Source organism: Sabethes cyaneus, chromosome 3 (genome assembly GCF_943734655.1).
Source record: "Sabethes cyaneus chromosome 3, idSabCyanKW18_F2, whole genome shotgun sequence".
Lineage (NCBI taxonomy): Eukaryota > Metazoa > Arthropoda > Insecta > Diptera > Culicidae > Sabethes > Sabethes cyaneus.
In genome coordinates this window covers 3907315-3929601 of record NC_071355.1, presented here as the reverse complement: position 1 = coordinate 3929601, position 22287 = coordinate 3907315, and the positions used below count along the sequence as shown (strand labels likewise).

At 39.4% G+C, this 22287-nt stretch overlaps 1 protein-coding gene across 1 annotated transcript in view; it reads left to right on the top strand.

Annotated features, from left to right (window-relative positions):
- The first annotated feature begins 1769 nt into the window (after positions 1-1769).
- LOC128743373 (uncharacterized) overlaps positions 1770-22287 on the top strand; it is a 146225-nt gene continuing 125707 nt past the window's right edge. Inside the window, exons 1-2 of the mRNA XM_053839931.1 lie at positions 1770-1882; positions 13711-13764. The gene's annotated coding sequence lies outside the window, so the exon portion shown is untranslated. The remainder of the gene's footprint in view (positions 1883-13710; positions 13765-22287) is intronic.

Sequence of the window (22287 nt, the reverse complement as noted above, 5' to 3'; positions counted from 1 at the left end):
TCGATCCGTCATCTCGGCTTTCGTGCGAGAATCGTGGCAGTTCTATAGAGCGAAACGACCAACGCAGTACAGTGGACCCCCGTTCGTTTGAACGATTCCTCATGCAAACTAACGGGGTTACTTTTTAATTTGAACAACTGGTAACCCTAAATATGCTGGAGCTAGTGTGAACTGGCTGCCCTGCTGTTTGTTATTGTTTTGGTGGTTTGATTCAGTTGGCAGTTGCAAGCAGCGAATATTTCATACTCCGATCGGATTTCTACCATAATCGTTGAGAAAACGCAATGTGAAATAAATTAAACACACTAGATCAGCACAAACAAATCGTGTTTACGTGCATTGTCTGCATAAGCAAATGATGTCATATTGAGAATGACATTTGAACCATTTTTAATTTGCACGTTCAGATTAAAAACGGTCAAACGAACGGGGCTCCCAGGTATATACCATGTGGTAGTGAGTTTTGCACCAGCGCCTAAGAGAAATCCCCACGCCAACGCGTCGTTTCGTAGTGTGAAAAGTTGATAAGCTCTCTCAAAGGCACCGAGAAGCATCCTCCCGTAGAGTGGCGGTCCGGTGAATACGGAAAATACGGAGAGATCGACTGTATTATTCGTATATTGTCAAGCAACATATCGAAGTTACCGTAACCATAAGACCAAAGCCTACAATCGTAACCATAGTAACGATGTTCGGTGATTTTCACCAATGGTGCAAACGTGACATGAAGAATCGCATTCATTCTTTATTGGATATTCGAGGAGATAAGTCACTGATCTGATCTGATCTAATAGTTGGTCTCAATTAGGTGGTCTTTTATAATAGTGAAACGAGGACTACACACGAATCATTATTCAGTACGAACAATTCCCAGCAAACGGCCAGTTCAAATACTCACTACATGTCACGCGACATAAACTGATCGTGCCAGCTGAACGGTTGCAAGTTGCGCACATGGTTTGTTTTGAAACATTCAAACTGCTGCGAGATATCCTTATATAGGTACACGTGTGTGCAAACAATCTAGACATAAACAAGTTCGTCTCTCCATCCACCCACGAGGTCCAGCCTCGCAACCTCCTCAAGCCTCAACCTGAAAACGGATCAATCCAGTTACTTTTGTTACATTAGTAACACATTCTGTTTTATGACTTAGCAAAAATGAATGCAACCCCTTTGGGCTGACAATCGCAGGAAACCATGCGGTTTCTTTTCTTTGCAAACGCCATATTGACAGTGAGAGTGCAAACGCCACGACGATGAAAATGTTTTGTTGTTGTTTATTTTCTAGTCATTCTTGCAAACGCACACCAACCGCGGTGGGGTGATCTCACGCACACGCACATGCACGGCCGGTAGTGTTAGTGCCCTAGTTGAAACTAGTAGCGTCAATAATAACACAATCCGAAGCGTGAAACAGCTTTTATACAATATCAACAAAAATCTTCGCCTCTGCCAGTGGATCCGAATCTAAAAGCCTAAGCTCCAGCTAGCCAAGAAACGGCATATATTATACATTCAATGAATGTTCAATAGAGATTCCATTAGTCGTTGATGCCGTGTGCCGGCCCCGCCTCCTTTGCACAACCCCGGGGCCACCCGTACCGTAGGACCTACTATTCCGACTGCTGCGATGTGTGTACTATACAGTAGCAGCAGCACACCACCGTCGTCGTCGTAGAACCGTCACCGTCCGTGTGTATATTGGCATCTCGGGGGCACTCGTTTCGTCGGCTCGCAAGCAAGAAGCGGCTTTGAGCAAAAGTAGGCACTTGTGCTGTACAGCAGGAAAAGTGTTTGTGCCGTGCAAAATTGTGCCGATTTTCTGGTTGCAGGTTTAATTGATTTGTTGGACTTTTAACGACGGGTAGAAATCGAGAAGGTGAGTGAAAATTAGGTTAATAATCAAGATGTGTTGCTGTCCTGGCACTCTCTCTCTGTCTCTGTGTATCGGTTCTAACTGCGAAATACATTGCGACACGAATGTAACGCTATTGATGACGAATTCCTTTCACTGATTTGGAGAAGAATGAAAAATTGAAAGAGAAAAAAGTTTCGATTGAAACTGTGAAGCGCAGCAATTAATGGTTTGATTGAATGGAAAATCAATTCAATGATTTGATGACAATAGAATTACGTTGTTTAGAACTGCGGTGACAAGAATCATTCCTTCCATTTGAGTGGAGCGAGCGACTGTATCGCCACCAATCGAAGCTTCCCGTCAAAAGTAATTAACCCGCAGTGTGTCACCAAGCTGGCCGTAAATCGGCTTTATTTTTGTTTGACAGCATTCATTAGGGAGCTAACCAATCGGAGGCGATGTACCTACCCACCAACTCACCCCGGGGAGCGTGAATTGACCCATATTTGTCGTTTGCAGTGCCAAATGTCAGCAAAGAATGTGCTCGAGTTGATGTATTTTTTCTGTCTTTTGCCTTTTTCCGTTCGTAACTGAGAAAGTGCCAAATCTGCGTCTAAAATAACGCAACTAGAGGTATGTAGATCGTCTGCACCGCACCGGTCGGTGCCGGTGTAATGGCCGGCTCGCGCATAAATTGTTGCAAAACATGACAGTAAACCGATGCAAAGCCGAAGCCGTAAAGAAAAGCCCTATAAATTGTGATAATTGCTTAATATTAGCGACATTGTAAGGATGATTTCATTTTCCCGAACTTAAAGTGTTCGCAAAAATGGCACATAACTGAGCTCCCACCTGGGTACTTCCACCGACTATTAGGAGCTGACCACTGAATAGAATAATCTTGCATATTGGTTATGCAACGAACTCCCATGCAGTAATTTAAGTTTTATTGCGTTCCTCTAGGTTATACCAGGTGGAGCGAGATCTGGCGGAGTGTACACACTGTCCAAGGAATGGGAAAGCAGTTGCCCTTACTTACTTTACTTTTTTGACGACAATCCTCGTCAACAGCGCTCGTCCAATGGGTACAAGGCCTGCCTCGAAGTCGTCGGCCTCTGTCGGCTTCTCTGCTGAATATTGTTTTAGCTGGGCTCTCATCCGGCATCCTTGCTACGTGGCCAGTCCATTGGAGCCTGCCGTGTTTTATCCGACGCACAATACCTGCATCTTTGTATACTTGGTATATTTCCTGATTCAAGCGCCTGCGCCACACTCCTTCGTCTAACATGCCGCAGATAATTGGTCGCAGGATCCTATGCTCTAAAACGCCAAGAGCTCGTCGGTCGCTCTCTTTCAACGTCCACGCTTCGTGGCCGTAGAGCACCACTGAGAGACGTAGCGTCCTATAGAGCGCGAGTTTTGTACGGAGTTGTAGGCTACGGGACCTCAGCTGGCTACGTAATCCGTAGAAGGCCCTGTTGGCAGCCGCTATTCGCCTTTTTACTTCACGGCTCACATCGTTGTCACATGTCACTAACGTAAACAAATTAGTCGACTACTTCAAAAGTATCTCCATCTATCACCACCGCAGTTCCAACGCCCGAAGGGCTACCACGCTCTCTGCCAGCCACCATATACTTTGTTTTGGTAGAATGAACGATTAGCCCTATCCTCGCAGCTTCCTGGTTACGGTCCTCTACGGTTAACACCGATGATATCGATGTCGTCCGCGAACCTTAGGAGCATTTGAGATTTCGTGATGATGGTACCGCTTCCCTGCATGCTTGCCCTTCGAATAGCACCTTCCAATGCAATTTTGAACAGCAAATTGGATAGTCCGTCACCTTGCTTCAAATCATCTAACGTCACAAACGAGTCCGATGTCTCACCCGCTAAATCCTGACGCGTGATTTTGAACCATCAAGGGTTGCACGTATCAGCCTAATCAGTTTAGTTGGAAAACCATGTTCAACCATAATCTGCCACAGCTCGTTTCGTTTAACTGAATCGTACGCCGCCTTGTAGTCTATGAACAAATGGTGAGTCTCCAAGTTGAATTCCCGGAATTTATCGAGGATCTGTCGCAAGGTAATGTGGTGTTATTTTAAGCTAACTAAAACGAGTTGAATATCAAAGAGAGCAAAGTATTCGCATTACGACTTTCAACAAATTTCCCTGACTTTGGTATCTTCAAAAAATTTTACAAGCTTTAGTTTTTACTCGATTTACTTCAAAATTTGGCAAATGTATATTCAAAGATAGTACATTTAATAAAAATATGAAAATAATAAAAATTGAAAATCGATTTTGGCATTTTTGTCCGGCCCGGCCCCTCTGTGCATTGGTTAGAAATTATTTTTAAGTGGCAAAGATTTTGCCAATGAAACAGAAACCTCCTCTAAACGTTATCACTAATCTACGGCCAATCAGCATATTATGCAGATTATCTAAAATACTCGAGAAATTTCTCAAGTAGCAAATGACGTCATATCTCGAAAGAAACTCAGGTATTGCTCTATCCAAATGTATGCTGATGATGTGCAACTCTATATTGGACATCTCGGTTTTAAGGAGACCTGAAGTCTCGGTAAGCACAGGGATTGCTTAAGTAACCACGGTCGTGTGAACTGATACAAGTGAGTGGGCGTCTCTCTCTCTCTCACTCCTACCAGCAGAGAGCCGGGGTGGCTCTTGCCGTATCAAGAATTCCTCTCCATTGTACTCGGTCCTGGGCTACTCGTCGCCAATTCGTTGTGCGTCTCGACACACGCAAGTCGGCTTCAACCTGGACGAGCCATCTAGCACGTTGAGCCCCTCTCTACCCTGGTGCCGGTGGAGTTCTTGAAGAGAACGGATTTTCCTGGAACGCGCCCGGCATACCGTAGTCTCTCAACTTTCGCCAGGTATACGATGGGAATCTCTCCAAGTAGTGCCTGCAACTTGTAGTTCATACGCCTGCGCCACTCTCCGCTATCCGTTTATATTCCGCCAACAATGAATAGTCCGCAATACTTTTCGTTCAAATACGTGCAGGTGCTCGTAATGGCTTCCGTAAGCAAAGTTACTGTCTCAAGTCCATAGAGAACTACCGGTCTGATTAGCGTTTTGTACATCGTCTGCTTTCTGTGGCGGCTCCTTGACCGAAGCGACTTGCGGAGGGAAAAGTATTCTCGATTTCCAGGTTGAATGTGTCGTTGAATCTCCTTACTCGTATTAGTGTCGGTGGTGACCAGAGATCTCAAATATGCGAATTCATCAACCACTTCCAGTTCATCGCCGTCAATAGTCCCTGTCCGTGGGAGGCAGACGTTGCTTTCCTGGAGCCTCTTCCTACCATATATTTGGTTTTCGACGCATTGATTCGTAACTCTATCCCCCTACCCAAGTAAATTTAATTTAAAGGTGCACGTGAAGAGGTCTCCAGCATTTTCTTCTTAAAACCGATCATAAAACTTATAGTTCTGCAAAATTGCGATTAAACAACCATAAAACCCTTATAAAACTATTGAGGCCCACACTAAAGCAGGTTCTCAAGAATAATTCCAAAGCTCCTTTTAAAACTTGTAATTTTTATGGATATCTATCTATGGTGAGTTTCAAGAGTCGCTTGAAGCTAAAAGAAAACCACCACAAGTATTGCTGATTTTATGATTGTCTCCTCAAAGAACGCTTGCAAGACATCATACACTTTTCACAGTCTTAAAGATTCTAAATTGACTACTTTCAAAATATTGGAACAGATTAAAAGATTAATATTTTTCAATTTTCTCCAGGTTCAGACACCCATTTTGATTAGTTGTTTACGCTAGAATGTTCTTTGATAAGAGTATGACTTCTCTTTCAAGAATATATAGTTTTTGGAGAGTTTTATGACAGTATTGTTAAGATAAACCAGTCTTGCAGAAGAATGTGATAAATGTTTGTCAAAACTATTGTTAAGTTTTAAGGAGCAGAAATCAAGTTTCAAGCAGAAATCTAGTATATTTTAAAACCGCTTATAAGGTATATTGCACTTATTAATAATGCAGTTTATGGGTGTTTCTTTAAGTCTCCTTCAGCCATAATTCAGAAATGTTAATCAAATAAGATAAAATTCACTTGTGAATAAACATTATAAAACCTGATGGACTTTGTAATGATCTGATAAAACTACTATAAGAAATGAATAAGACCAATTTGCTATTGGATTGTTACTTGGGTAGTTTGTGTTTTTCTCCAGATCTTCCATTTCTAGTATCTGTAATACTAATTACCTATATATTTTTGTTTCGTTCATGAATCGCACAAATTATGGAAAGTCGAAATACCGTTCTGATTCAAACTTACAACAGTCTCAAACTTCGAACACTTCAGAATAAAATGCTCGTTTGTATACCAAATATGATAAAATATTATGCTTATTGTACACCACCGTGTTCGTTAGAATGTCCTCTATTCGATGAGGTATGACATTGAATTTTAGACGACATCGAATTCCTTGTAAAAAATCAGCAGGCGCTGGAAAAAAGTGAGAACTCACGTTTTGAGGAGTGATTCAAACTTCGAACAGCCAAGAATAATATCAGGTTTTTTCGGGTTTTCCTTCGAGAAAATGAATTGTCTGCATTGTAAAGCTGTACAAAGTCAACTTGCTTTGGATGTGGAACATGGAGTTCGAAATATTAGCAGTTGACTACAGAAGTATGGATTGAAACTAATTATTGTGTGAAATATTTAAATCATATTGTTAAATGGATTTAGAAAAAGACAGTGTTTAGAAAAAGGATTTATTTCACTCCTTTAAGTAGAATGACAATAAAAGCATTAATACTTATCTAAGTAATACAAGGGTTCGACGTCTGAGACTAGAATATTTGAGCTTTGAATGTCGACTATGAAAGTGTTCGGAGTTTGAATCAACCGAACTACAACTTTCGACTTAGGACTACGTCTTTGTTTACTATACTGGAACTGGGTAGCACATTGTGAAAACGAAAATAGAAGTGTAACGTTTGAATGAAAGATTGCAAATGCTAACAACTACTAAACTACTGAACGAAACTAAACAGTTTATATGCCGTTGGATAGATAAAATGACCAGCAATTTTATAGGGTGTAAGAGAGCAATTTTAGGGGGGCGTAAGAGGAGGGGTTCCTATACAAATGATGCACAAATTTCCTCAAAACTCGAGAACTAATCAAGCAAATGGGACCAAATTTGGCATGTGGGGGTTTTTGGAGGCATGAATTTATTTTGAATTTATTTATTTTATGATGATTTGAGATCCTTCACCCCTGTCTTAGGGGGATAAGGACTCATACAAATAAAACAGAAATTGGTAATTCATTACTATTTTACCCTTTGTGATGCAGACAAGTGATTTTTAAAAGGAATCTCTATGTCTCAATGGTTGCAGGCGTTGTACTCATAAACCCCCGTACACATATTTTCAAAGCCACCATTGCATTAAATGAAGAATTGAATCTGAATATTTCGCTCTTCTCTTTTAAACATTCGTTTAAGTGAATGGCACTCACAGATTCTTATAAACATACATATGGCAGAAATGCAGTTCACATTAGTCTTTGATCTGATGATCTGATATAGTCCTACGCTACGTCACCCTTTCGTACAATCCTTAAGGCTGTATACCTTGTAGTTTTTAATATTTTTCAAAGTAAAATAACGCTTTATACTCATTTTTAAAATTTTCCCTCGAAAATAAATAAATTGTCATGGTATTAAACCATTTATGAGGGTAGATGCTATCGAACATTTTGCTTTGAAGAAAGTTTCAGCAGAGCTTAAGTGTTCGAAGTTTGAATCAGAACGGTATTTAATAAGTGAATAAAATTGTTGATAAATTCGTAAGTTCAATCATTGGAGCAACGTACGACACTCCGTCCAATTTTATTGCACACCTGTTTTTCTTGTCCTAGCCCTTGTTTTTCTGCAACGCGCATTTGACAGTTCACTTCTCTGCGGTGCTGCTTTATGTTTAAGAACGCAAGCGGTGAGAGCCGTAGTTTTTCACCGTTTATTGCGAGGTTTCCACGTTTATAATGGATGCTAAGGTAATCCTAAAGTATGTATATATGTAAGTGGATTTGTCCACAAATAAAAAAAACTTGGCAATAATGCCAATGTAATATTGAGCAAAAGTCAAAACAAAAGCTGCGCAACGATTGGGCGTGTGGTGTGCAATAATAAGAAAGTTCGAAGTTCGAAAACAGACACGGATGAGGCCTGCAAGTCGTAGGTGAAATACGTATCTGTCGGGAATAAATATTAATATGTGGTAAAATTTAATTTGGAAAAAGTTTTTTTCTTTACTTTAATTTTAGGTATACACTTTTGTTTCGTCCATTAATTGCACTTTTGCCCCGCTAGACGTTTGACGGGGTTTGATCAAATTATGGAAAACCGAAATGTTTTATAAATTAATCTCACCACTTTTTTAAAAGAAATATGTGAGTAATGTAAAACGCTGCTACAATTTTTCAATAAAAAATATCCTCCTGCTGATATCGAATATACCGTATAACGAAATATTATATCAAAACCACTCTAAAATAACATTTACACATAATTCAGCAACTATGCTTCGTAAACAATGAATGTTTAAGCTAGATTCAAGCTGTAAAAGCGACTATTGTAGGCACAGTTAGCAGCAGGACGAAGTCTTCCCTTACCTGGGAGAGAAGGGCCAAAATTGTAGGCACAGGACGGTTCTTCAGGACAGCTACTTCGAAGGGTTCTTTTTCACAAAACCACGATTTTGTATTTTTTAGCAGTTAACAATCTTACGTAATAAATAGTAATTTATTTTAAAACAATCTTAAGCAGAGCGAATTTACAACAAACCTATCTCAACGAAAGTGCTTCAAAAATTAGTGAAAATTTTCACCCCCGATTGCTTTGATTTCCGGAGTGATTCGCGATTGGGGCTCAACTGGTAAATTGTAAACAAATCGTTTTATCACACCATCAGCCTTAAAAAGACTGATAATATCCTTGGCAAGAATCCTTTCTTCTGTTTTAATCGTTAGAATTATTTAAAACAAGTTTTTAGCAATGGGCGATAGAAGTGTTAAATCAAAACAAAAGACAGTTTGCAGTTTAGCCCCTCGCATTGAAGTGACAGGCTTATTTGCAAATCGTTTTGTAAACAGGCGATAGTAAAGAGCGCAACTGCGTTGTTTTCAAAACACAGGCGAAACTAAACAAAAAATCAAAACAAGGCGAAACAGGGCTGGGCGAATCTCATTGTCAAAATGCTTTGAGGCTCATTCCAAGGGTTTGGTTTTGAGCTTAAATGCACAAATTTTATGCAGTATTGTTTTGAAATTATAAGATTGATTTATTCTACACCAATTTATGTCTTTAAACTTGATTTTTGTAACTTTTATTTAAATTATGACTTGAAAATGTACTGGCAAATTATCACAGTGATATTTCTCATTGTTCACACTTTGTTAGTTGCGCCCTTATCGCGAATATCTCCGGATTTGTTATTTTCCAAATCAAGCGGTAACCAGGGCTACGGGGTTTGGCACGTTTGTATTATTTGTGTGTATAATAATGTTGGCAACAACTTTCCACCCATCCATATCGACTAAAATTCAATACGAAATTAGAATAAAATTTGGAGTAATTAGGATTGGAAGTTTTACTTTGAACTAGACATGAAATCAGAACTAAAATCGAAGTTAAAGTTTTTATTTGAAGTTTTACTTGAAACTGGAATTGCATTAGACTTGGAAGTGGACTTGAAAAATTATTTGAAATTAAAGTTGAAATTGGATTTGAAATTAAACTCGAAATAGAACTTAACATTGGATTTATATTGGACTTAATATTTAACTTGGGATCACATTTGGAATTAGTTCCGAAATTGGAATTCAATATGTACTAGAAATTGGACTTGGAAATCCTAGTTTAAATTTGATTTAAAATTGGAATTAAATTAGAGTTGAAATTGGACATGCACACGCCACGAAATTAGCTACGAAGTTTTACTTAAAATTAAGATTAGAATTTTTCACCTTATTATCACACGTTTTATTTCATCGCTGATTCGTTTTTTCCACTTTTTTCCGTTTTTTCCTTTTCTGATAATTTTTTTTTTATTTTGGCTCTCACTTTTTTCCTTTTCCTTCCGTTTTTACTGTCGTTTATCCTTTTGCTGTCTTGTATTTTCTGTTTCATTGTTCCGTTTTTTTTCGTTTTAGGACCCATATTTTCTTATTTTCAATCCTATTTTTGCTCTTGTTTTTCACTCGTTTTTTTGCCATTTTCTTTCCCGTGTCCTATATTTTCAATTTCCTTTTTCCTTCTTGGTTTCCAGTTATCATCTGTTGCTAACTCCTTTTATCTCCTCGTCTTTATTTTTCGTTTATCGCCTTCACCGTTCGTTTATCGTTTCGGTTCGAAAACAGACACTGATGAACCCTGCAAGTCGTAGGCGAAATACGTATCTGTCGAGAATAAATATACATAGTAGAATTTATTTATTTATTTGTTGTTATTTACAGTCTTCAGTGCAGTACAGACTAGTATTACTCATATTAATCTAATTTTCTGAATTAATTATTGCATTTCTAAACCTACTTTTGCTAATAAGTCAAATAAATGGTTTCTTCATTGAAATGCGTACAACAAGCATGAAACGGGTTATTATGGCCAAACGTTGTTTGATGCGTCGGGGTCCAAAGTAACACGTAATTTCGCAGACTATGACGAGGCGCGTGGATATACGGTATTCCATACCGTTTACGAGGCACCAACGAAGCAGGTTGTTAATATCACTTTGCAAAGCGTCGCGATCGAGAGAGGAAGTGATAGTACGGAAGATTGTTAGGTCGTCAGCGAACAACAATTTTGCGGAATCGATCCAATCGCAAATATCATTCACGAAAAGTATAAAGATTAATGGTCCTAGGATCTTGAGGAACACCGGACGGAATTTAATTGGAAAGTTTTCTTTTTTATTTAATTTCAGGTTTCGTATTCTACTACGACGCTTGGAGCGTTCAGTCAATTTTCAGTCTTGTTTCGTCTTTTTTCCTGTTTAAACTCGTTTTCTATTTTTTAGTTTTCGTCGGTTCTGTTCATTGTTGTCCTATTATGTCCTACTTTTTATGTCATTTGGTATTTCCTGGTTTTCTTTTTCATTCCCCTTTGTCTTCCGTTTTCAGTTTTTCTTTTTTTTTCCTGCTCTCGTTTCTCCTGCTACCGTAATTTATCTTTTTCTTCTCCCCGTTTCTTCTTTTCTCTGTTGTTGTCCATTTTTTTTTCGTTTTCCTCGTTTTCTTTAGTCTGTCTTTTCTTTCATTTTTCTTTTTTTCCCTTTTTCTATTCCGTTTGTTCAGTTTCTGACTCGCTTCCTTTTTTGCTTCTTTTTCTGGAGAGTAGCACAGAAGGTGGACCGCCTGTATGATGAATATGCTAGGAAAATTTACTTACTTTTCTACTGTTATAATACTACTGTTATATTTTATACTATTTGGTTTATGAGATATGAATTTTTGAAATAGGAAAATATTTTGGAAACCGAATTTTTCTGCCCTAACTCAGGAATAAAATTTTTTTCTTTGAAAAGTGAGAAAGAAACTCCGCTCTTTTGGTTGGTACCCGAATGTTTTACAAACTAAACTACTGCCGCCCGCTATACAGGGTGTTAGGTAGCTTAGTGCAGATATTTCAGGGGGTGATAGAGGACCGTATGGTACAAAAACTATGTCAGCTAGCTCAATTCTGTTATTTTCATTCGAAAGCTGACAAAATTTTCTATTGAAAGTGCTCTTAAACTTCCTACTTTATGAAGTTTAGTAATTTTTCATAAGCAAAAAGCTTAGAAATGAGTGTTTTTCACGGAGTTTTTGTCAAATTTATCCTAAAAAAGTGTGATAAAGTTGATTATTTTTATCTACCAATTTAAAGCTCTGCAATCGTTCTAAAACTCGTTATTTGATGAGAAACGCCTATCTTTTTTAACTTTGTCGCAATTTATTTTTAAACGTATCGTGTTGGGTGTTGAATTGGTATCTGAAAACTGCGCGAATTCATACGTCACGCATGGCACACTAGATCAGCGCGTGTGATAGAATGGAGATCGGTCAAGGCGTTCTGGAGTTTTGGTGGAACATACAAACTCACGCTCACTTTTACATATATAGATAGAAGATAGATTTTAAAGAGAAGATGATGACTTGATTGTAGCTACCCAAGAGTGAGTAGTTTGTTTTTACCTAAATTTTCATTCCCCACAGCAGGGTGAGCTTGGTGAACGTTACAATTTATTACTTCTTTGTGTGTAAAAGTGTCTCACAAAAAATAGTATTAAAAAAACATGATAATGCATGTATATCGCACTCAGAATATTCCAATAATAGAACAAATCGAGAAGAAAGCTAGCCCCTCGGTTAGATACGATTCGCTATCAGAGTGTTTTAAAGATTGAAATTTTCCCAACAAGTCGAGACCCCGAGCAAGCCCGGAAAGAGTCGAAACTACATTGTGTTGGGTTGGAACGACGTGTTATCTCGATACGAGTATGTACACCATCTGATTTTGTGATTAAAAGCAGTTACTTTGAAATATATATATCTCTGACGTATCTAGATGAAGTTGCGTCACAACGAGAGATTCAAGTTGAACCGTATAGTACAGTGATGGACAAAACAAGACAGCACTATTTTGCCAAAAAAAGTAAATATTTTAAAAAATATATTGATAAAGTACATCATTAATAACGACTCTGATGAGCACCATCAGCATGGTTTGGCTCTATTGCTTTGTCCGTCACTGTACTGTTGATATGAACGAAAAAAAAAACAAACAAAAAATTAACCTTGAAATTCTTTCCTCTTTTCACGCATTGTACAGCTTAGCCACACTCACTGACTACTGGTGGGAAGTGAGCGAACTAGATAAGATTTATTTTTCGCGAATTCGCAACTTTTGTACGAAAGTTAATTTCTGCTCTGCTTGGGGAAAGAAGCAGAAAAAAATCACCACTTCAGTGGTGATTTCCTTCGCTAGTAGCCAAAGATGGAGTCGGACGGGAGATCCACGTTTTCACGTTCCATTCAGCAGTACCACGTGGTTTGTTTTATTTTCGAAAACCTCAAGCCGAACTACAATGCTAATGAAGTGTTGGATTGGAAGGGCCGTACAATGGGACACAGCACAGCACACGTGGGATCGCTAGTGGCGTATAAATATAACGCCAGGCGATTAGAGAGCGATCATGAGAAGCGGCACATCAGCACACTCCGTCTGCCGCACCGGGTCTGCTAGTAGGGACGCCGCCATGTTTGTTTTCTTTTTATGTAACTCGTCATCGGCGTCAACTCGCCAACATAGTAGCCTTCGTTCGCTTCGCATGGAGTGCCAAACAGAAACATAAACATGTTCGTATTGTTTCACCCCGCGGTGCGGTGCGGCGTTGTGCTATCACCTATCACAGATCACAGATATACAACACACAGTCTGATGGGTGTGGGGGTATTGGTGGTGGTTGACACACGTGGGGATTCGAACCGTGTACGCAGTATAGATAGAATGCATTTATGCGGGAAGTTAGATAAAGTGAAGAATTGCAGGAAGCATTAAATTAAAAAGCAACTCGAAGCGGTGCGGTGGAAACAGTGGGAATCGGAAAGTAGACCAAATCCGTTTACCCAAACAACTGCCGGCACGGAAAGAGGAGTAGAAAAAGCTGATACGTATGTAGTTTGATGCTTGTGACAACAGGATACGGCCAGCTTCAAGAGCCACAATCGATGAACTTTAACATTTATTGATTCCACTAGAACTCGTTACGTTTTAGTTTGTTAAACTCCCCCTTTTCTGATTTTTTTTTCAGCTAACTATCCACCGCGACGCATCGCGTGCACCCGAAAGTGTCCCGGATCGACCGGTAAGTTATTTCGGAATCTGACAGCCAACAGTGCTGATGCTCTTGCCATTGGCCATCATAATTTGCGAGGTTTTATTAGACAAAACGTTCACCGTACCGTATGGCACACAACGTTCCTCGGACAGCCAAACTGTGCGTCATGTTCCGTGTCCCTGAGGGAAAGTGTGTGACCTGATTAGACGGAAAATTTTCATACACTTCTTTCGGTTTAGTTCATGCTGTCATTTGGGTGGGTAGTACTTTTTTTTTGCAAAAAAAATAAATCGTAGCACGTGGCTCGATGAATTTTTTCTGGGGGATTTTCTTTTTGGAACCTTTTTCAGGTACAGTTGAACCACATTAATTTGATTCATAGGCAATATAATTAATTTGTAATTCCTAGTACCCGTAACAGATACTCCATTCGTTAGTGTATGGGTGAATGTCCAATCGAAAGAGTAATTTTTCGCTATCAATTTGAGGACTCCCATAATACGGCAACGATATTAACCAGTTTTTCCGTTAGGTAACTGGATGCACACAGCTCGGAGCAGGTTCTCCCGCACAGCAGTCATCAAATCACTTTTAAATGATGCCATTAACGACCAGATCGAAATGATTTTTCCCACAATTACGGTCAATTAAAAGCGTAGCTTTTTGTCGATTCATCCTCAACCTCGCCATCAACGTACATTTATAAATATTTGTTTTCTGATGAGTAAGATGATTTAGTTTTCCCCTTGTGCGCTGGTGTTTGTTTTGCCACTACACTCAACTGACCATAACCTCGTGAGTTACCGTTGTTGTTGGGTTTGTTTACAAAAAATCATGACAGCAACACAACACCTACTTAAATAATACCACGCCGGAACTCCGTGCTGCTGCGGCACACGCGTTTCGGTTTCGTTTGCGTGCCTAACGGTACACGTGAGTGTGTGTGTGTGTGCGTGTGTGTCTGTGAGTGTGTGGTAGAAAAAACTGCATCGTAGCAGTTAACAATCGCGGTTACCATGGTAACCGGGAACTCACCCAATGCCCAATGCTGGCTGGCTGGCTGGCAGTTTGCGGGCAACATGTGTTAGTATATTTCGCTTGTTGTGCCGCCGCTTGGTAGCTTAGTAGGCTGTGTGAAAATAGTATTCGTCTCGTTTCGGTGATTTGATGGGCTAGTTTTCTGCTACTAACACACCGGCGGCGATGGTACTTTGATAAATTTAACACGCTGCACTACCGTTCGTTTTTTTTTCTGTATTACATATTGTAAGCTTGCTTGACAATGAATGGTTATTATTAGACCTGTTTCACGCGTGATTGGCTGTACGAAAATGGACTGACAAAAAAAAATGTCGCAATCATTATGCATCGTAGCCATGTCGTTCGTTATTCATCATCAACTGACTGACTTACTGACTATATATACGTCGCCATGTTTGCGTTTGTTCAATTGACAGCTACCTGACTGACAGCCTAGGATGAACTAGATTGTTTTGATGAAACAATCTGCTGCCTCTCCCCCCCAGGGTAAGGTGGAACAATAATTGTTTGCTTCCTGGTGTAAACATATTTTTCGACTTCGATTTTGCGCTGGCTGGCATATTTGGCACGCATCAATATGGCCGATGATTAACTTTGCCAGTGTAACTTTTGACGCAAGACGCTGAGACAACTCATTGACGGCATGCTGCGGAGTATTTAGACAAATGGCAAAAAATAACAAGAAAAACTAGAGCAGAAGTAGTAATCACCGCAATCTATTTTATGAGTTACGAATGTGGTCGCAGGGAACATAACCACACTAATAGAGGAGGATAAAACTAATTTGTCAGGGACATTGATTTTAGTTTGTTTACTCGGAAACATATAGCAAAGGAAAGCAAAGAACCACGTGCCAGCGGAAAATTTCGTTTTGCTTCCGAAGCACACTTCGGGACGGACGCCATTTTCGATTGCAGGCAGAGGATTGTGTTCAAACTAGAGGAACATATTCGAATGACGTATCATCGGGCTTTTTTTTTCTGCCCAACGCTCAAAGCTATTTATTATTATTTGCGTTCAGCCGTTTAATTGCAATCCGCGCACGGTTGTGTGGGTATGGCTTGGCAGGGAAGATTCATAGCAATGCGCAGTGTGAAAAATAAAGTACAGCGAAATCGAAGGTGAGTTCGGTAACGCCACATCGCGAACGCCTCGAATCTGGCGATGAGATGGCAGTTAATGATCGGAACGGTTTTCTAGCTAGCTGCTCCGCTTTTCTAGTTCTGATCGGAGCACTCGATCGGGCCGAAAAAAGAGTACCGGCGGCCACCGGGTGCCACCAGGCAGGCAGCGGTCGTCATCGTTCGATCGCTCGTTCGTTCGATGTGGTGGTCATGACCCGTATCAGTTCTCTCAGCCAGCGGTGGCTACGACGACGACGACAACGAAACTGGTTGCCGGCGAGGTTATGTAAATCTAGCAGTTGTTGAATTTAATGAAGCGTCGTTATTGCTCGTGTATGTTTTCGTACATAAAACTCCGGCGCAGTATGAATAAATTACCAAACTCATCGAAGTCAAGTCGGTCTAGCAGTGAGTTAACATTAAAGTTAGATACATTCCAAGGTTGACTGCCAGTTTTTGTGTACTAGAATATTCGGTGTAATTGATAGCTTTTTCAAATTCCCTAACACAGGAACTTTAACCCTGGTTTAAAGTCTGTTGTCTTTGAACGTTGCTATTATTAGATGTAAATTTAGATGAACCAGATAACAATTGGTTTGTGCTAACCCATACTGTAGCAGCGCTGTGAACAACCTTGTGTTTCAATGAAGTGCAGTTTACAAGCCACACAACTACAACCCTGCTGGTGAAGACCTGTACCGACTGAATCGTCTTTCTCATTAACGACAGTACACAGAAAACTTCGAAGTTTGTTCGCACAAACACAAAATCCCGTATGGATTTGTCAAAATTAATCGCTTCTCTTTTTCCTCACACAAAAATCAGGAAAATATCAGCGACAACATCTACGCGAATGTTTGACGCTGCCTAGACAACGACGACGACGACGACAACAACAACGACGACGCACTATGGAACCTCTCCTCATAAAAACTGGACAAAAACACAAAAAAAAGTTGTCCGACGATGCTGAAAATCTCACCTGGGGGTAAATTTGGGTCTCTAAGTCCGATTTTCACGTTTAAATCACTGAATTAACCTGAAAATATGTTTTTCATCTTCACTGAATCTTCACGTTTCAACTGAACGTCAAGTCAAGTTGAACCATTCGTAGACTTTCTTGAACAGCATTGCCATAAAACGGATAGGGTCGTATGCTTCCTCCATAAGGTTTACTCGGGAAAAGCAAAGCAAACTGTTTTATTCATACGGACTGATGTCGTTATAATGTATATGGAAAGCTAGAGCGTTATCCAGGGCGACACCAAGATCATGAATATGATAGTCGCGTTGTAAAAAATCTTCCACCCTGTTGTAGCTAAAAGCTATAGGCTTATTTTTACGGTGAAGGGAGATGGCGAAGCCCTGTTTAAATGCTGACGGTAAGCCTGTTACGACGAACACCAATCTTCAAATTTATCCACTTAGCATTTACATCGTCGGCACAGGCGTCCTTTTTGGATCAACAGTCAGGTTGCAGGGAAGTTGAAAGTTCATTTACAAAAAGAGAACAAGTACAGTGGTCCAAGGTTATTCCCCTGTGGTACGCCACAAATGTTGCCTAACGAGTCGGAAAACTTGGACCTGATCTTCGCACTCAGGCACTCAGCCCACGGTGTGTACGCGTGTACGGGTACGAGTGTAGCAACTTGCAGAACGATGCGAATGCTCGCAGCTGCTCCAACCTTGCAAGGGGAATACCGTGAATCACCCGATTAAACGCTGTTTTCAGGTCCATGTACACTGCATCAATCGGCACTCCTTCATTCATGTTACACCGGCAGAACGAGACAAAGTCAGCGAGAGTCGTAGAGTCGTATCCTTCGTAGAATGTACCGTTTATAAAGAAGATGGTGTAGGCTCGAAAATCACTATCACACTTAATTGGTGACTTTGCAGCGCGATCTTTGAAATGCGCGCAGTGCAGAAGATTTTATCGACGGAGATGTGCGTTTTCCCATAATGGAGGTATGCGACCGGGTCGGCGCATTGGAACATAATCAGTGATCAATCGACATGCGCTATTGTCGTAGCTAAAAATCCAAATCAGTTCGGTGGAAGTCAAAACCATTGCCCTTGATAACATTCGAAAACACGAGGTGAATCGGCAAATTGAACACAACATCGAGAGCTAGGTAAGCAGCAGGTGCCTCGGTAATCGAGTAAAGTTGCATTTTCTGCTGTTCTGCTAGTTACAATCACTTCCAAAGGTGGAAAATGCGCTCCCGAATAGCTGCTGCGAGTGAATCTTCCCGTCAAGCCAGGTTTCCGTTAGAAGGATTATATCGAAGTTCGACTCAGTTACATCCAGTTACCAAAAAGTAATCGATTCTGGTTGGAACTCCGCGCACATTCTGGTAGTAAATCGGCAGCGGATCAGAGCAGTTTAACTGCGGGTCGGACTCAGAGTTGGAAACGAGGATAATACAAGAGTTGTTGCATTTGTCTAGTCTGCAAGTTTGGGATACCTCTTCCGTACACTCACACACAGGCCCGGGACTACTGAATATAAAGTAATGACTTCATATGAAAGCGATATATGAGTCAGACAGACCCTTCCTTTTGACAGTCCTGCTTAGCGCCCCAACACTGACACGATTCCCCCTTTGTTATCATCATACGGCTTTAGTTTCCACCGGGGTTGGTTGCCCGATCTCCACCAAGGTTGCTCGTATCCCGACTGGTTCCACTATGGGGTTTGTTTTACGTATTATCCAGCCGTTTACTAACCAAAAAAGTTGCCTAAAAATAAAAAATAAGAAAACTTATCGCTCCAAAAACTTCAGTCAAAAAAGTTGTCTTTCATACGTCTTAGACCGTGTTCGTCGCACACGGCGATGTAGTGTGCTATGCGTTATGTATGAATTCGTTTAAAACACGATACGTTTATAATAAAATTGTAACGAAACTAGAAAGAGATAGCCATTTTTCGCAAAATAACGAATTGTTGAACGGTACCAGATCTTTAAATTGGCAGATAAAACTAATCAACCTTTTTACACTTTTTTAAGAGAAAGTTGAAAAAACGTTTCGAGGAACACTTATTAGCTTTTTGCTTCGGAAAATTACTAAATTTCTTGAAATAGAAAGTTTAGGGGCAGTTCTCAGTACAAAATTTTCTCAGCCTTCGAATGAATTAAGCTAGCTTGCAAATTTTTTTGCAAAATAGCTAATTGAAGGCAAACAGAACCGAAAAGTAAAAATGTGTAATAACTCTGTAACGATTCAGATATGACCATATGCGTAGAAAGGAGGTTTTTTTTCGTCAAATGTGGTCCTCTATCGCCCCTTGAAAGATTTGCACCGAACTACTTAGCACGCTGTATAGAACGTTGCTAGACATTGCAGAGGAAAATTTCGTTGTTTTATCACCGAAAAGAGGGTTACACGTTTCAAAATTTATCTAATCGGGAAGTGTAATCAAATTTTAACTCCAGGTTTGCTAGTATCGTTTGTTCGTGTATCGAAAAGTGTAAATAATTTCGATATGTACTGCCTGTTTTGTAATATACGGAGTTTACCGAGTTCTCGACGGTGTTTCAGTGGTTCGTTTCTTTTTAACATCTGCCTTTCTGGCTTCTTTACATCGTTTTTGTCTCTTTCCAGCGATTTGTTATAATTTTTTATTGTTTTGTTGCGTTTTTGGTTGCTCTTGATGGCGTCTTTTTGCCCTCATTTGTCAGTATGTTTTGGCATTTCTTATCGCTGTCGTTTAAACATCTATTCTATCTATCTATCACATCTTCTGCATCTATTTTAGCCTTTTTGTCGTGTTGTACTATCTCTTTTGGCATTTCTTATCATTTCTCTGGCGTTTTTCGATGACTTTTTGTCGTCTTTCGCCTTTAATTTGCATCGGCTTTCCGCTTTCGTTCATCACTTTTTGTCATCTATCGCTGTCTCTATGCCGACTCTACGTCGTTTTTTTTGTCAGCTATTTACTGTCTTTTCGTCCTTCTTATGCAGTTTTTTTCGTTATCTCTTTGTAGTTTTTTTTCAACACGTTTTCGCCATCTTGTCATTTCTCTGTCGTATTTTTGACGTCTTTTCATGATCTGTTTACTATCTTAACATCATATTTCTGTCGTCTATTCGTAATTTGTTGACCTCCGTATTTTCTTTTTCCGTGGCTTTTTTCGGCGGTTTTCTACAGTTTGCATCGTCGTTTTTGTTGCCTTTTCATCATTTGTCTTCCTGTTTGTTGCCAAGAGAACCAAAACAGCCAAAAAAGACAATCTTTAATACAGTGGTCTCTAAACCCAATGCCCTTTGGGCATATGTAAAAGACTACTACTTGTTTTTCACTGTCGTTACTGTCGTCACATTCATCGTCCATCCTATATTCGTCGTCTTTTTTCGGAACATTTGTTAGCGAGTTTGTCTTTGCTGGTCGCTTTTTTGGCGTCTTTTTGTCCTTATTTTACGTTTTCGCTTTTCCTGTCGTCTTCATTGTACTCTGTTATCTCCGTCGTTTTTAACACTTTTAAACGTCTTGTTTTTTTTAGTTTTTCTGATCGTTATTTGTCTCTGTTTTTTTGGAATCTTTTTATTATTTTATTGTTGTCTTTTCAACGCCTTTTTGCCGTCTCTTTCATCTTTTTGCTGTTTTTTCTTCGTATTTCCGCAACTTTTTGTCGTCTGTCTGTCGTATTTGTCATTTTTTGTTGTGTTTTTTGTTCTTTTTGTTGTGGTTTGGGCTTCTTTTCATCTAAAATTGAATAAAAAGAAAAGAATTTCAGTCTTTTCATCGTATTTTCGTAATCGTTTCCAGCTATTTGTTGTCATATTTTATAGTTTTTATGGCGTTTTTGAAATATTGCTTTTTTAGTATATTTTCAGCGGTTGTCGTCTTTCGTCGTTTTTCAATGGGCTTTTCGCCTATTTGTCATTATCTTTTCGACATGTTATCGAAATCTCTTTGCTGACTTTGCATCGTTATTACGTCGTCATTTTTCGCCCATTTGCTGTCTTTTTATTGTTTTGTTATATTGTTATTGTTTTGTCGGGAGTCGTTTTTGTCATCTCTTTGTTGTCTTTCCTTCCCATTAATAGTCTTACTATCATTTTTCGTCATATTTTTGCTGCGTTTTCGTCGTATTTTCGTTATCTGTTCGTATTTTTTGCCGTTTTTGTCCTTTTGTTGCTATTTTGGCGTTTTTTCGTCGTATTTTTGTAACGTCGTTTCGTCATTTTTTATTGTCCTTTTGCCACTTTTTTGAAAATTTCTCGTCAGTTGTTTGTTTGTTGTTTGTCCGTCGTTTATTTGACATGTCTTCGTCATCTTTTTAGCATTTTTCGTCGCCTTTTTGATGCTTTTTGGCGGATTTTGTCATTTTATGTTGTTCCTGTGGTTATTTCTTTTCATCGTCTTTTAGTTAACTTTCTACAGTATTTTCGCCATCTTTTTATTATCATTTCATCGCATTTTTGTCGTCATTATGGGGTCTTTCATCATTTAGCTGTCTTTTCGTTGTTTTTGAGTTTCATTTTGTTGTCTGAACTGACACCTTTTTGTAATTTTTTGGTTTTCTTTTATTCGTATGTTTGTTAACTTTTCATGGTCTTATTGTCATTTTTTCGTCGTTTTTGACGCCTGCTTTTGTCATTTTTTGTCGCTTTTTGCCATTATCGTAGTCATTTTTGTTACTGTTACGTACTTCCCCTGTCTTTTCTTTGTTTTTTGTAATCGTTTTATTATCTTTTGTCGTTGTTTTGTCATGTTTTTTGTCTTTTCGTTGCTTTTTTCGTCTATTTATTGTTAATACAACAAAAACGTTGTCTTTTTACCGCCGTTACGTTGTCTTACTGTAGTCTATTCGTCATCTTTTCGTCACCTTTTTGGACACGTTTTAAAATATCTTTTTGTTTGTCTTTGTCATGTTTTTGTTATCGCTGTTTTTGCGTCTTTTCGTCATTTTTTTCATGTTAATTCCGACGTATTATCATCGTCTTTCGCCGTATTTCCATCGATTTTTCATCGTATTTTCACTACCCTCTCATCACTTTTTCGTCACTTTTGCTGTTTTTACATCGGCTTTTCATTGTCTTTTCTTCGTATTTTAGTCATCTTTTTATCGTTATTTGGTTGTGTTTTCTAAAGACTTACATTTCAACAGTTTTCAATTGTCGCTTATATCAACGTTCCCCAAATGGGGGCTCGCCAACAATTTAGTTCGACTGAGGTTTTTAGAGCGTCTAAGTAGAATACGAAACCGGAAACTAAAGAAAAGAAGAAAAGTTGGGAACCGCTGGCTTAAAAGAAGCAAAGCGAATTAATGCAAATAAGACAAGGATTGCAGCTACACTCAACCCCCGCTAATATGAAAAACAGCTCGTTGAGATTTCACTTCCTTCGTATCTTACGGTTAGAGAGCGTGAGCCTAAG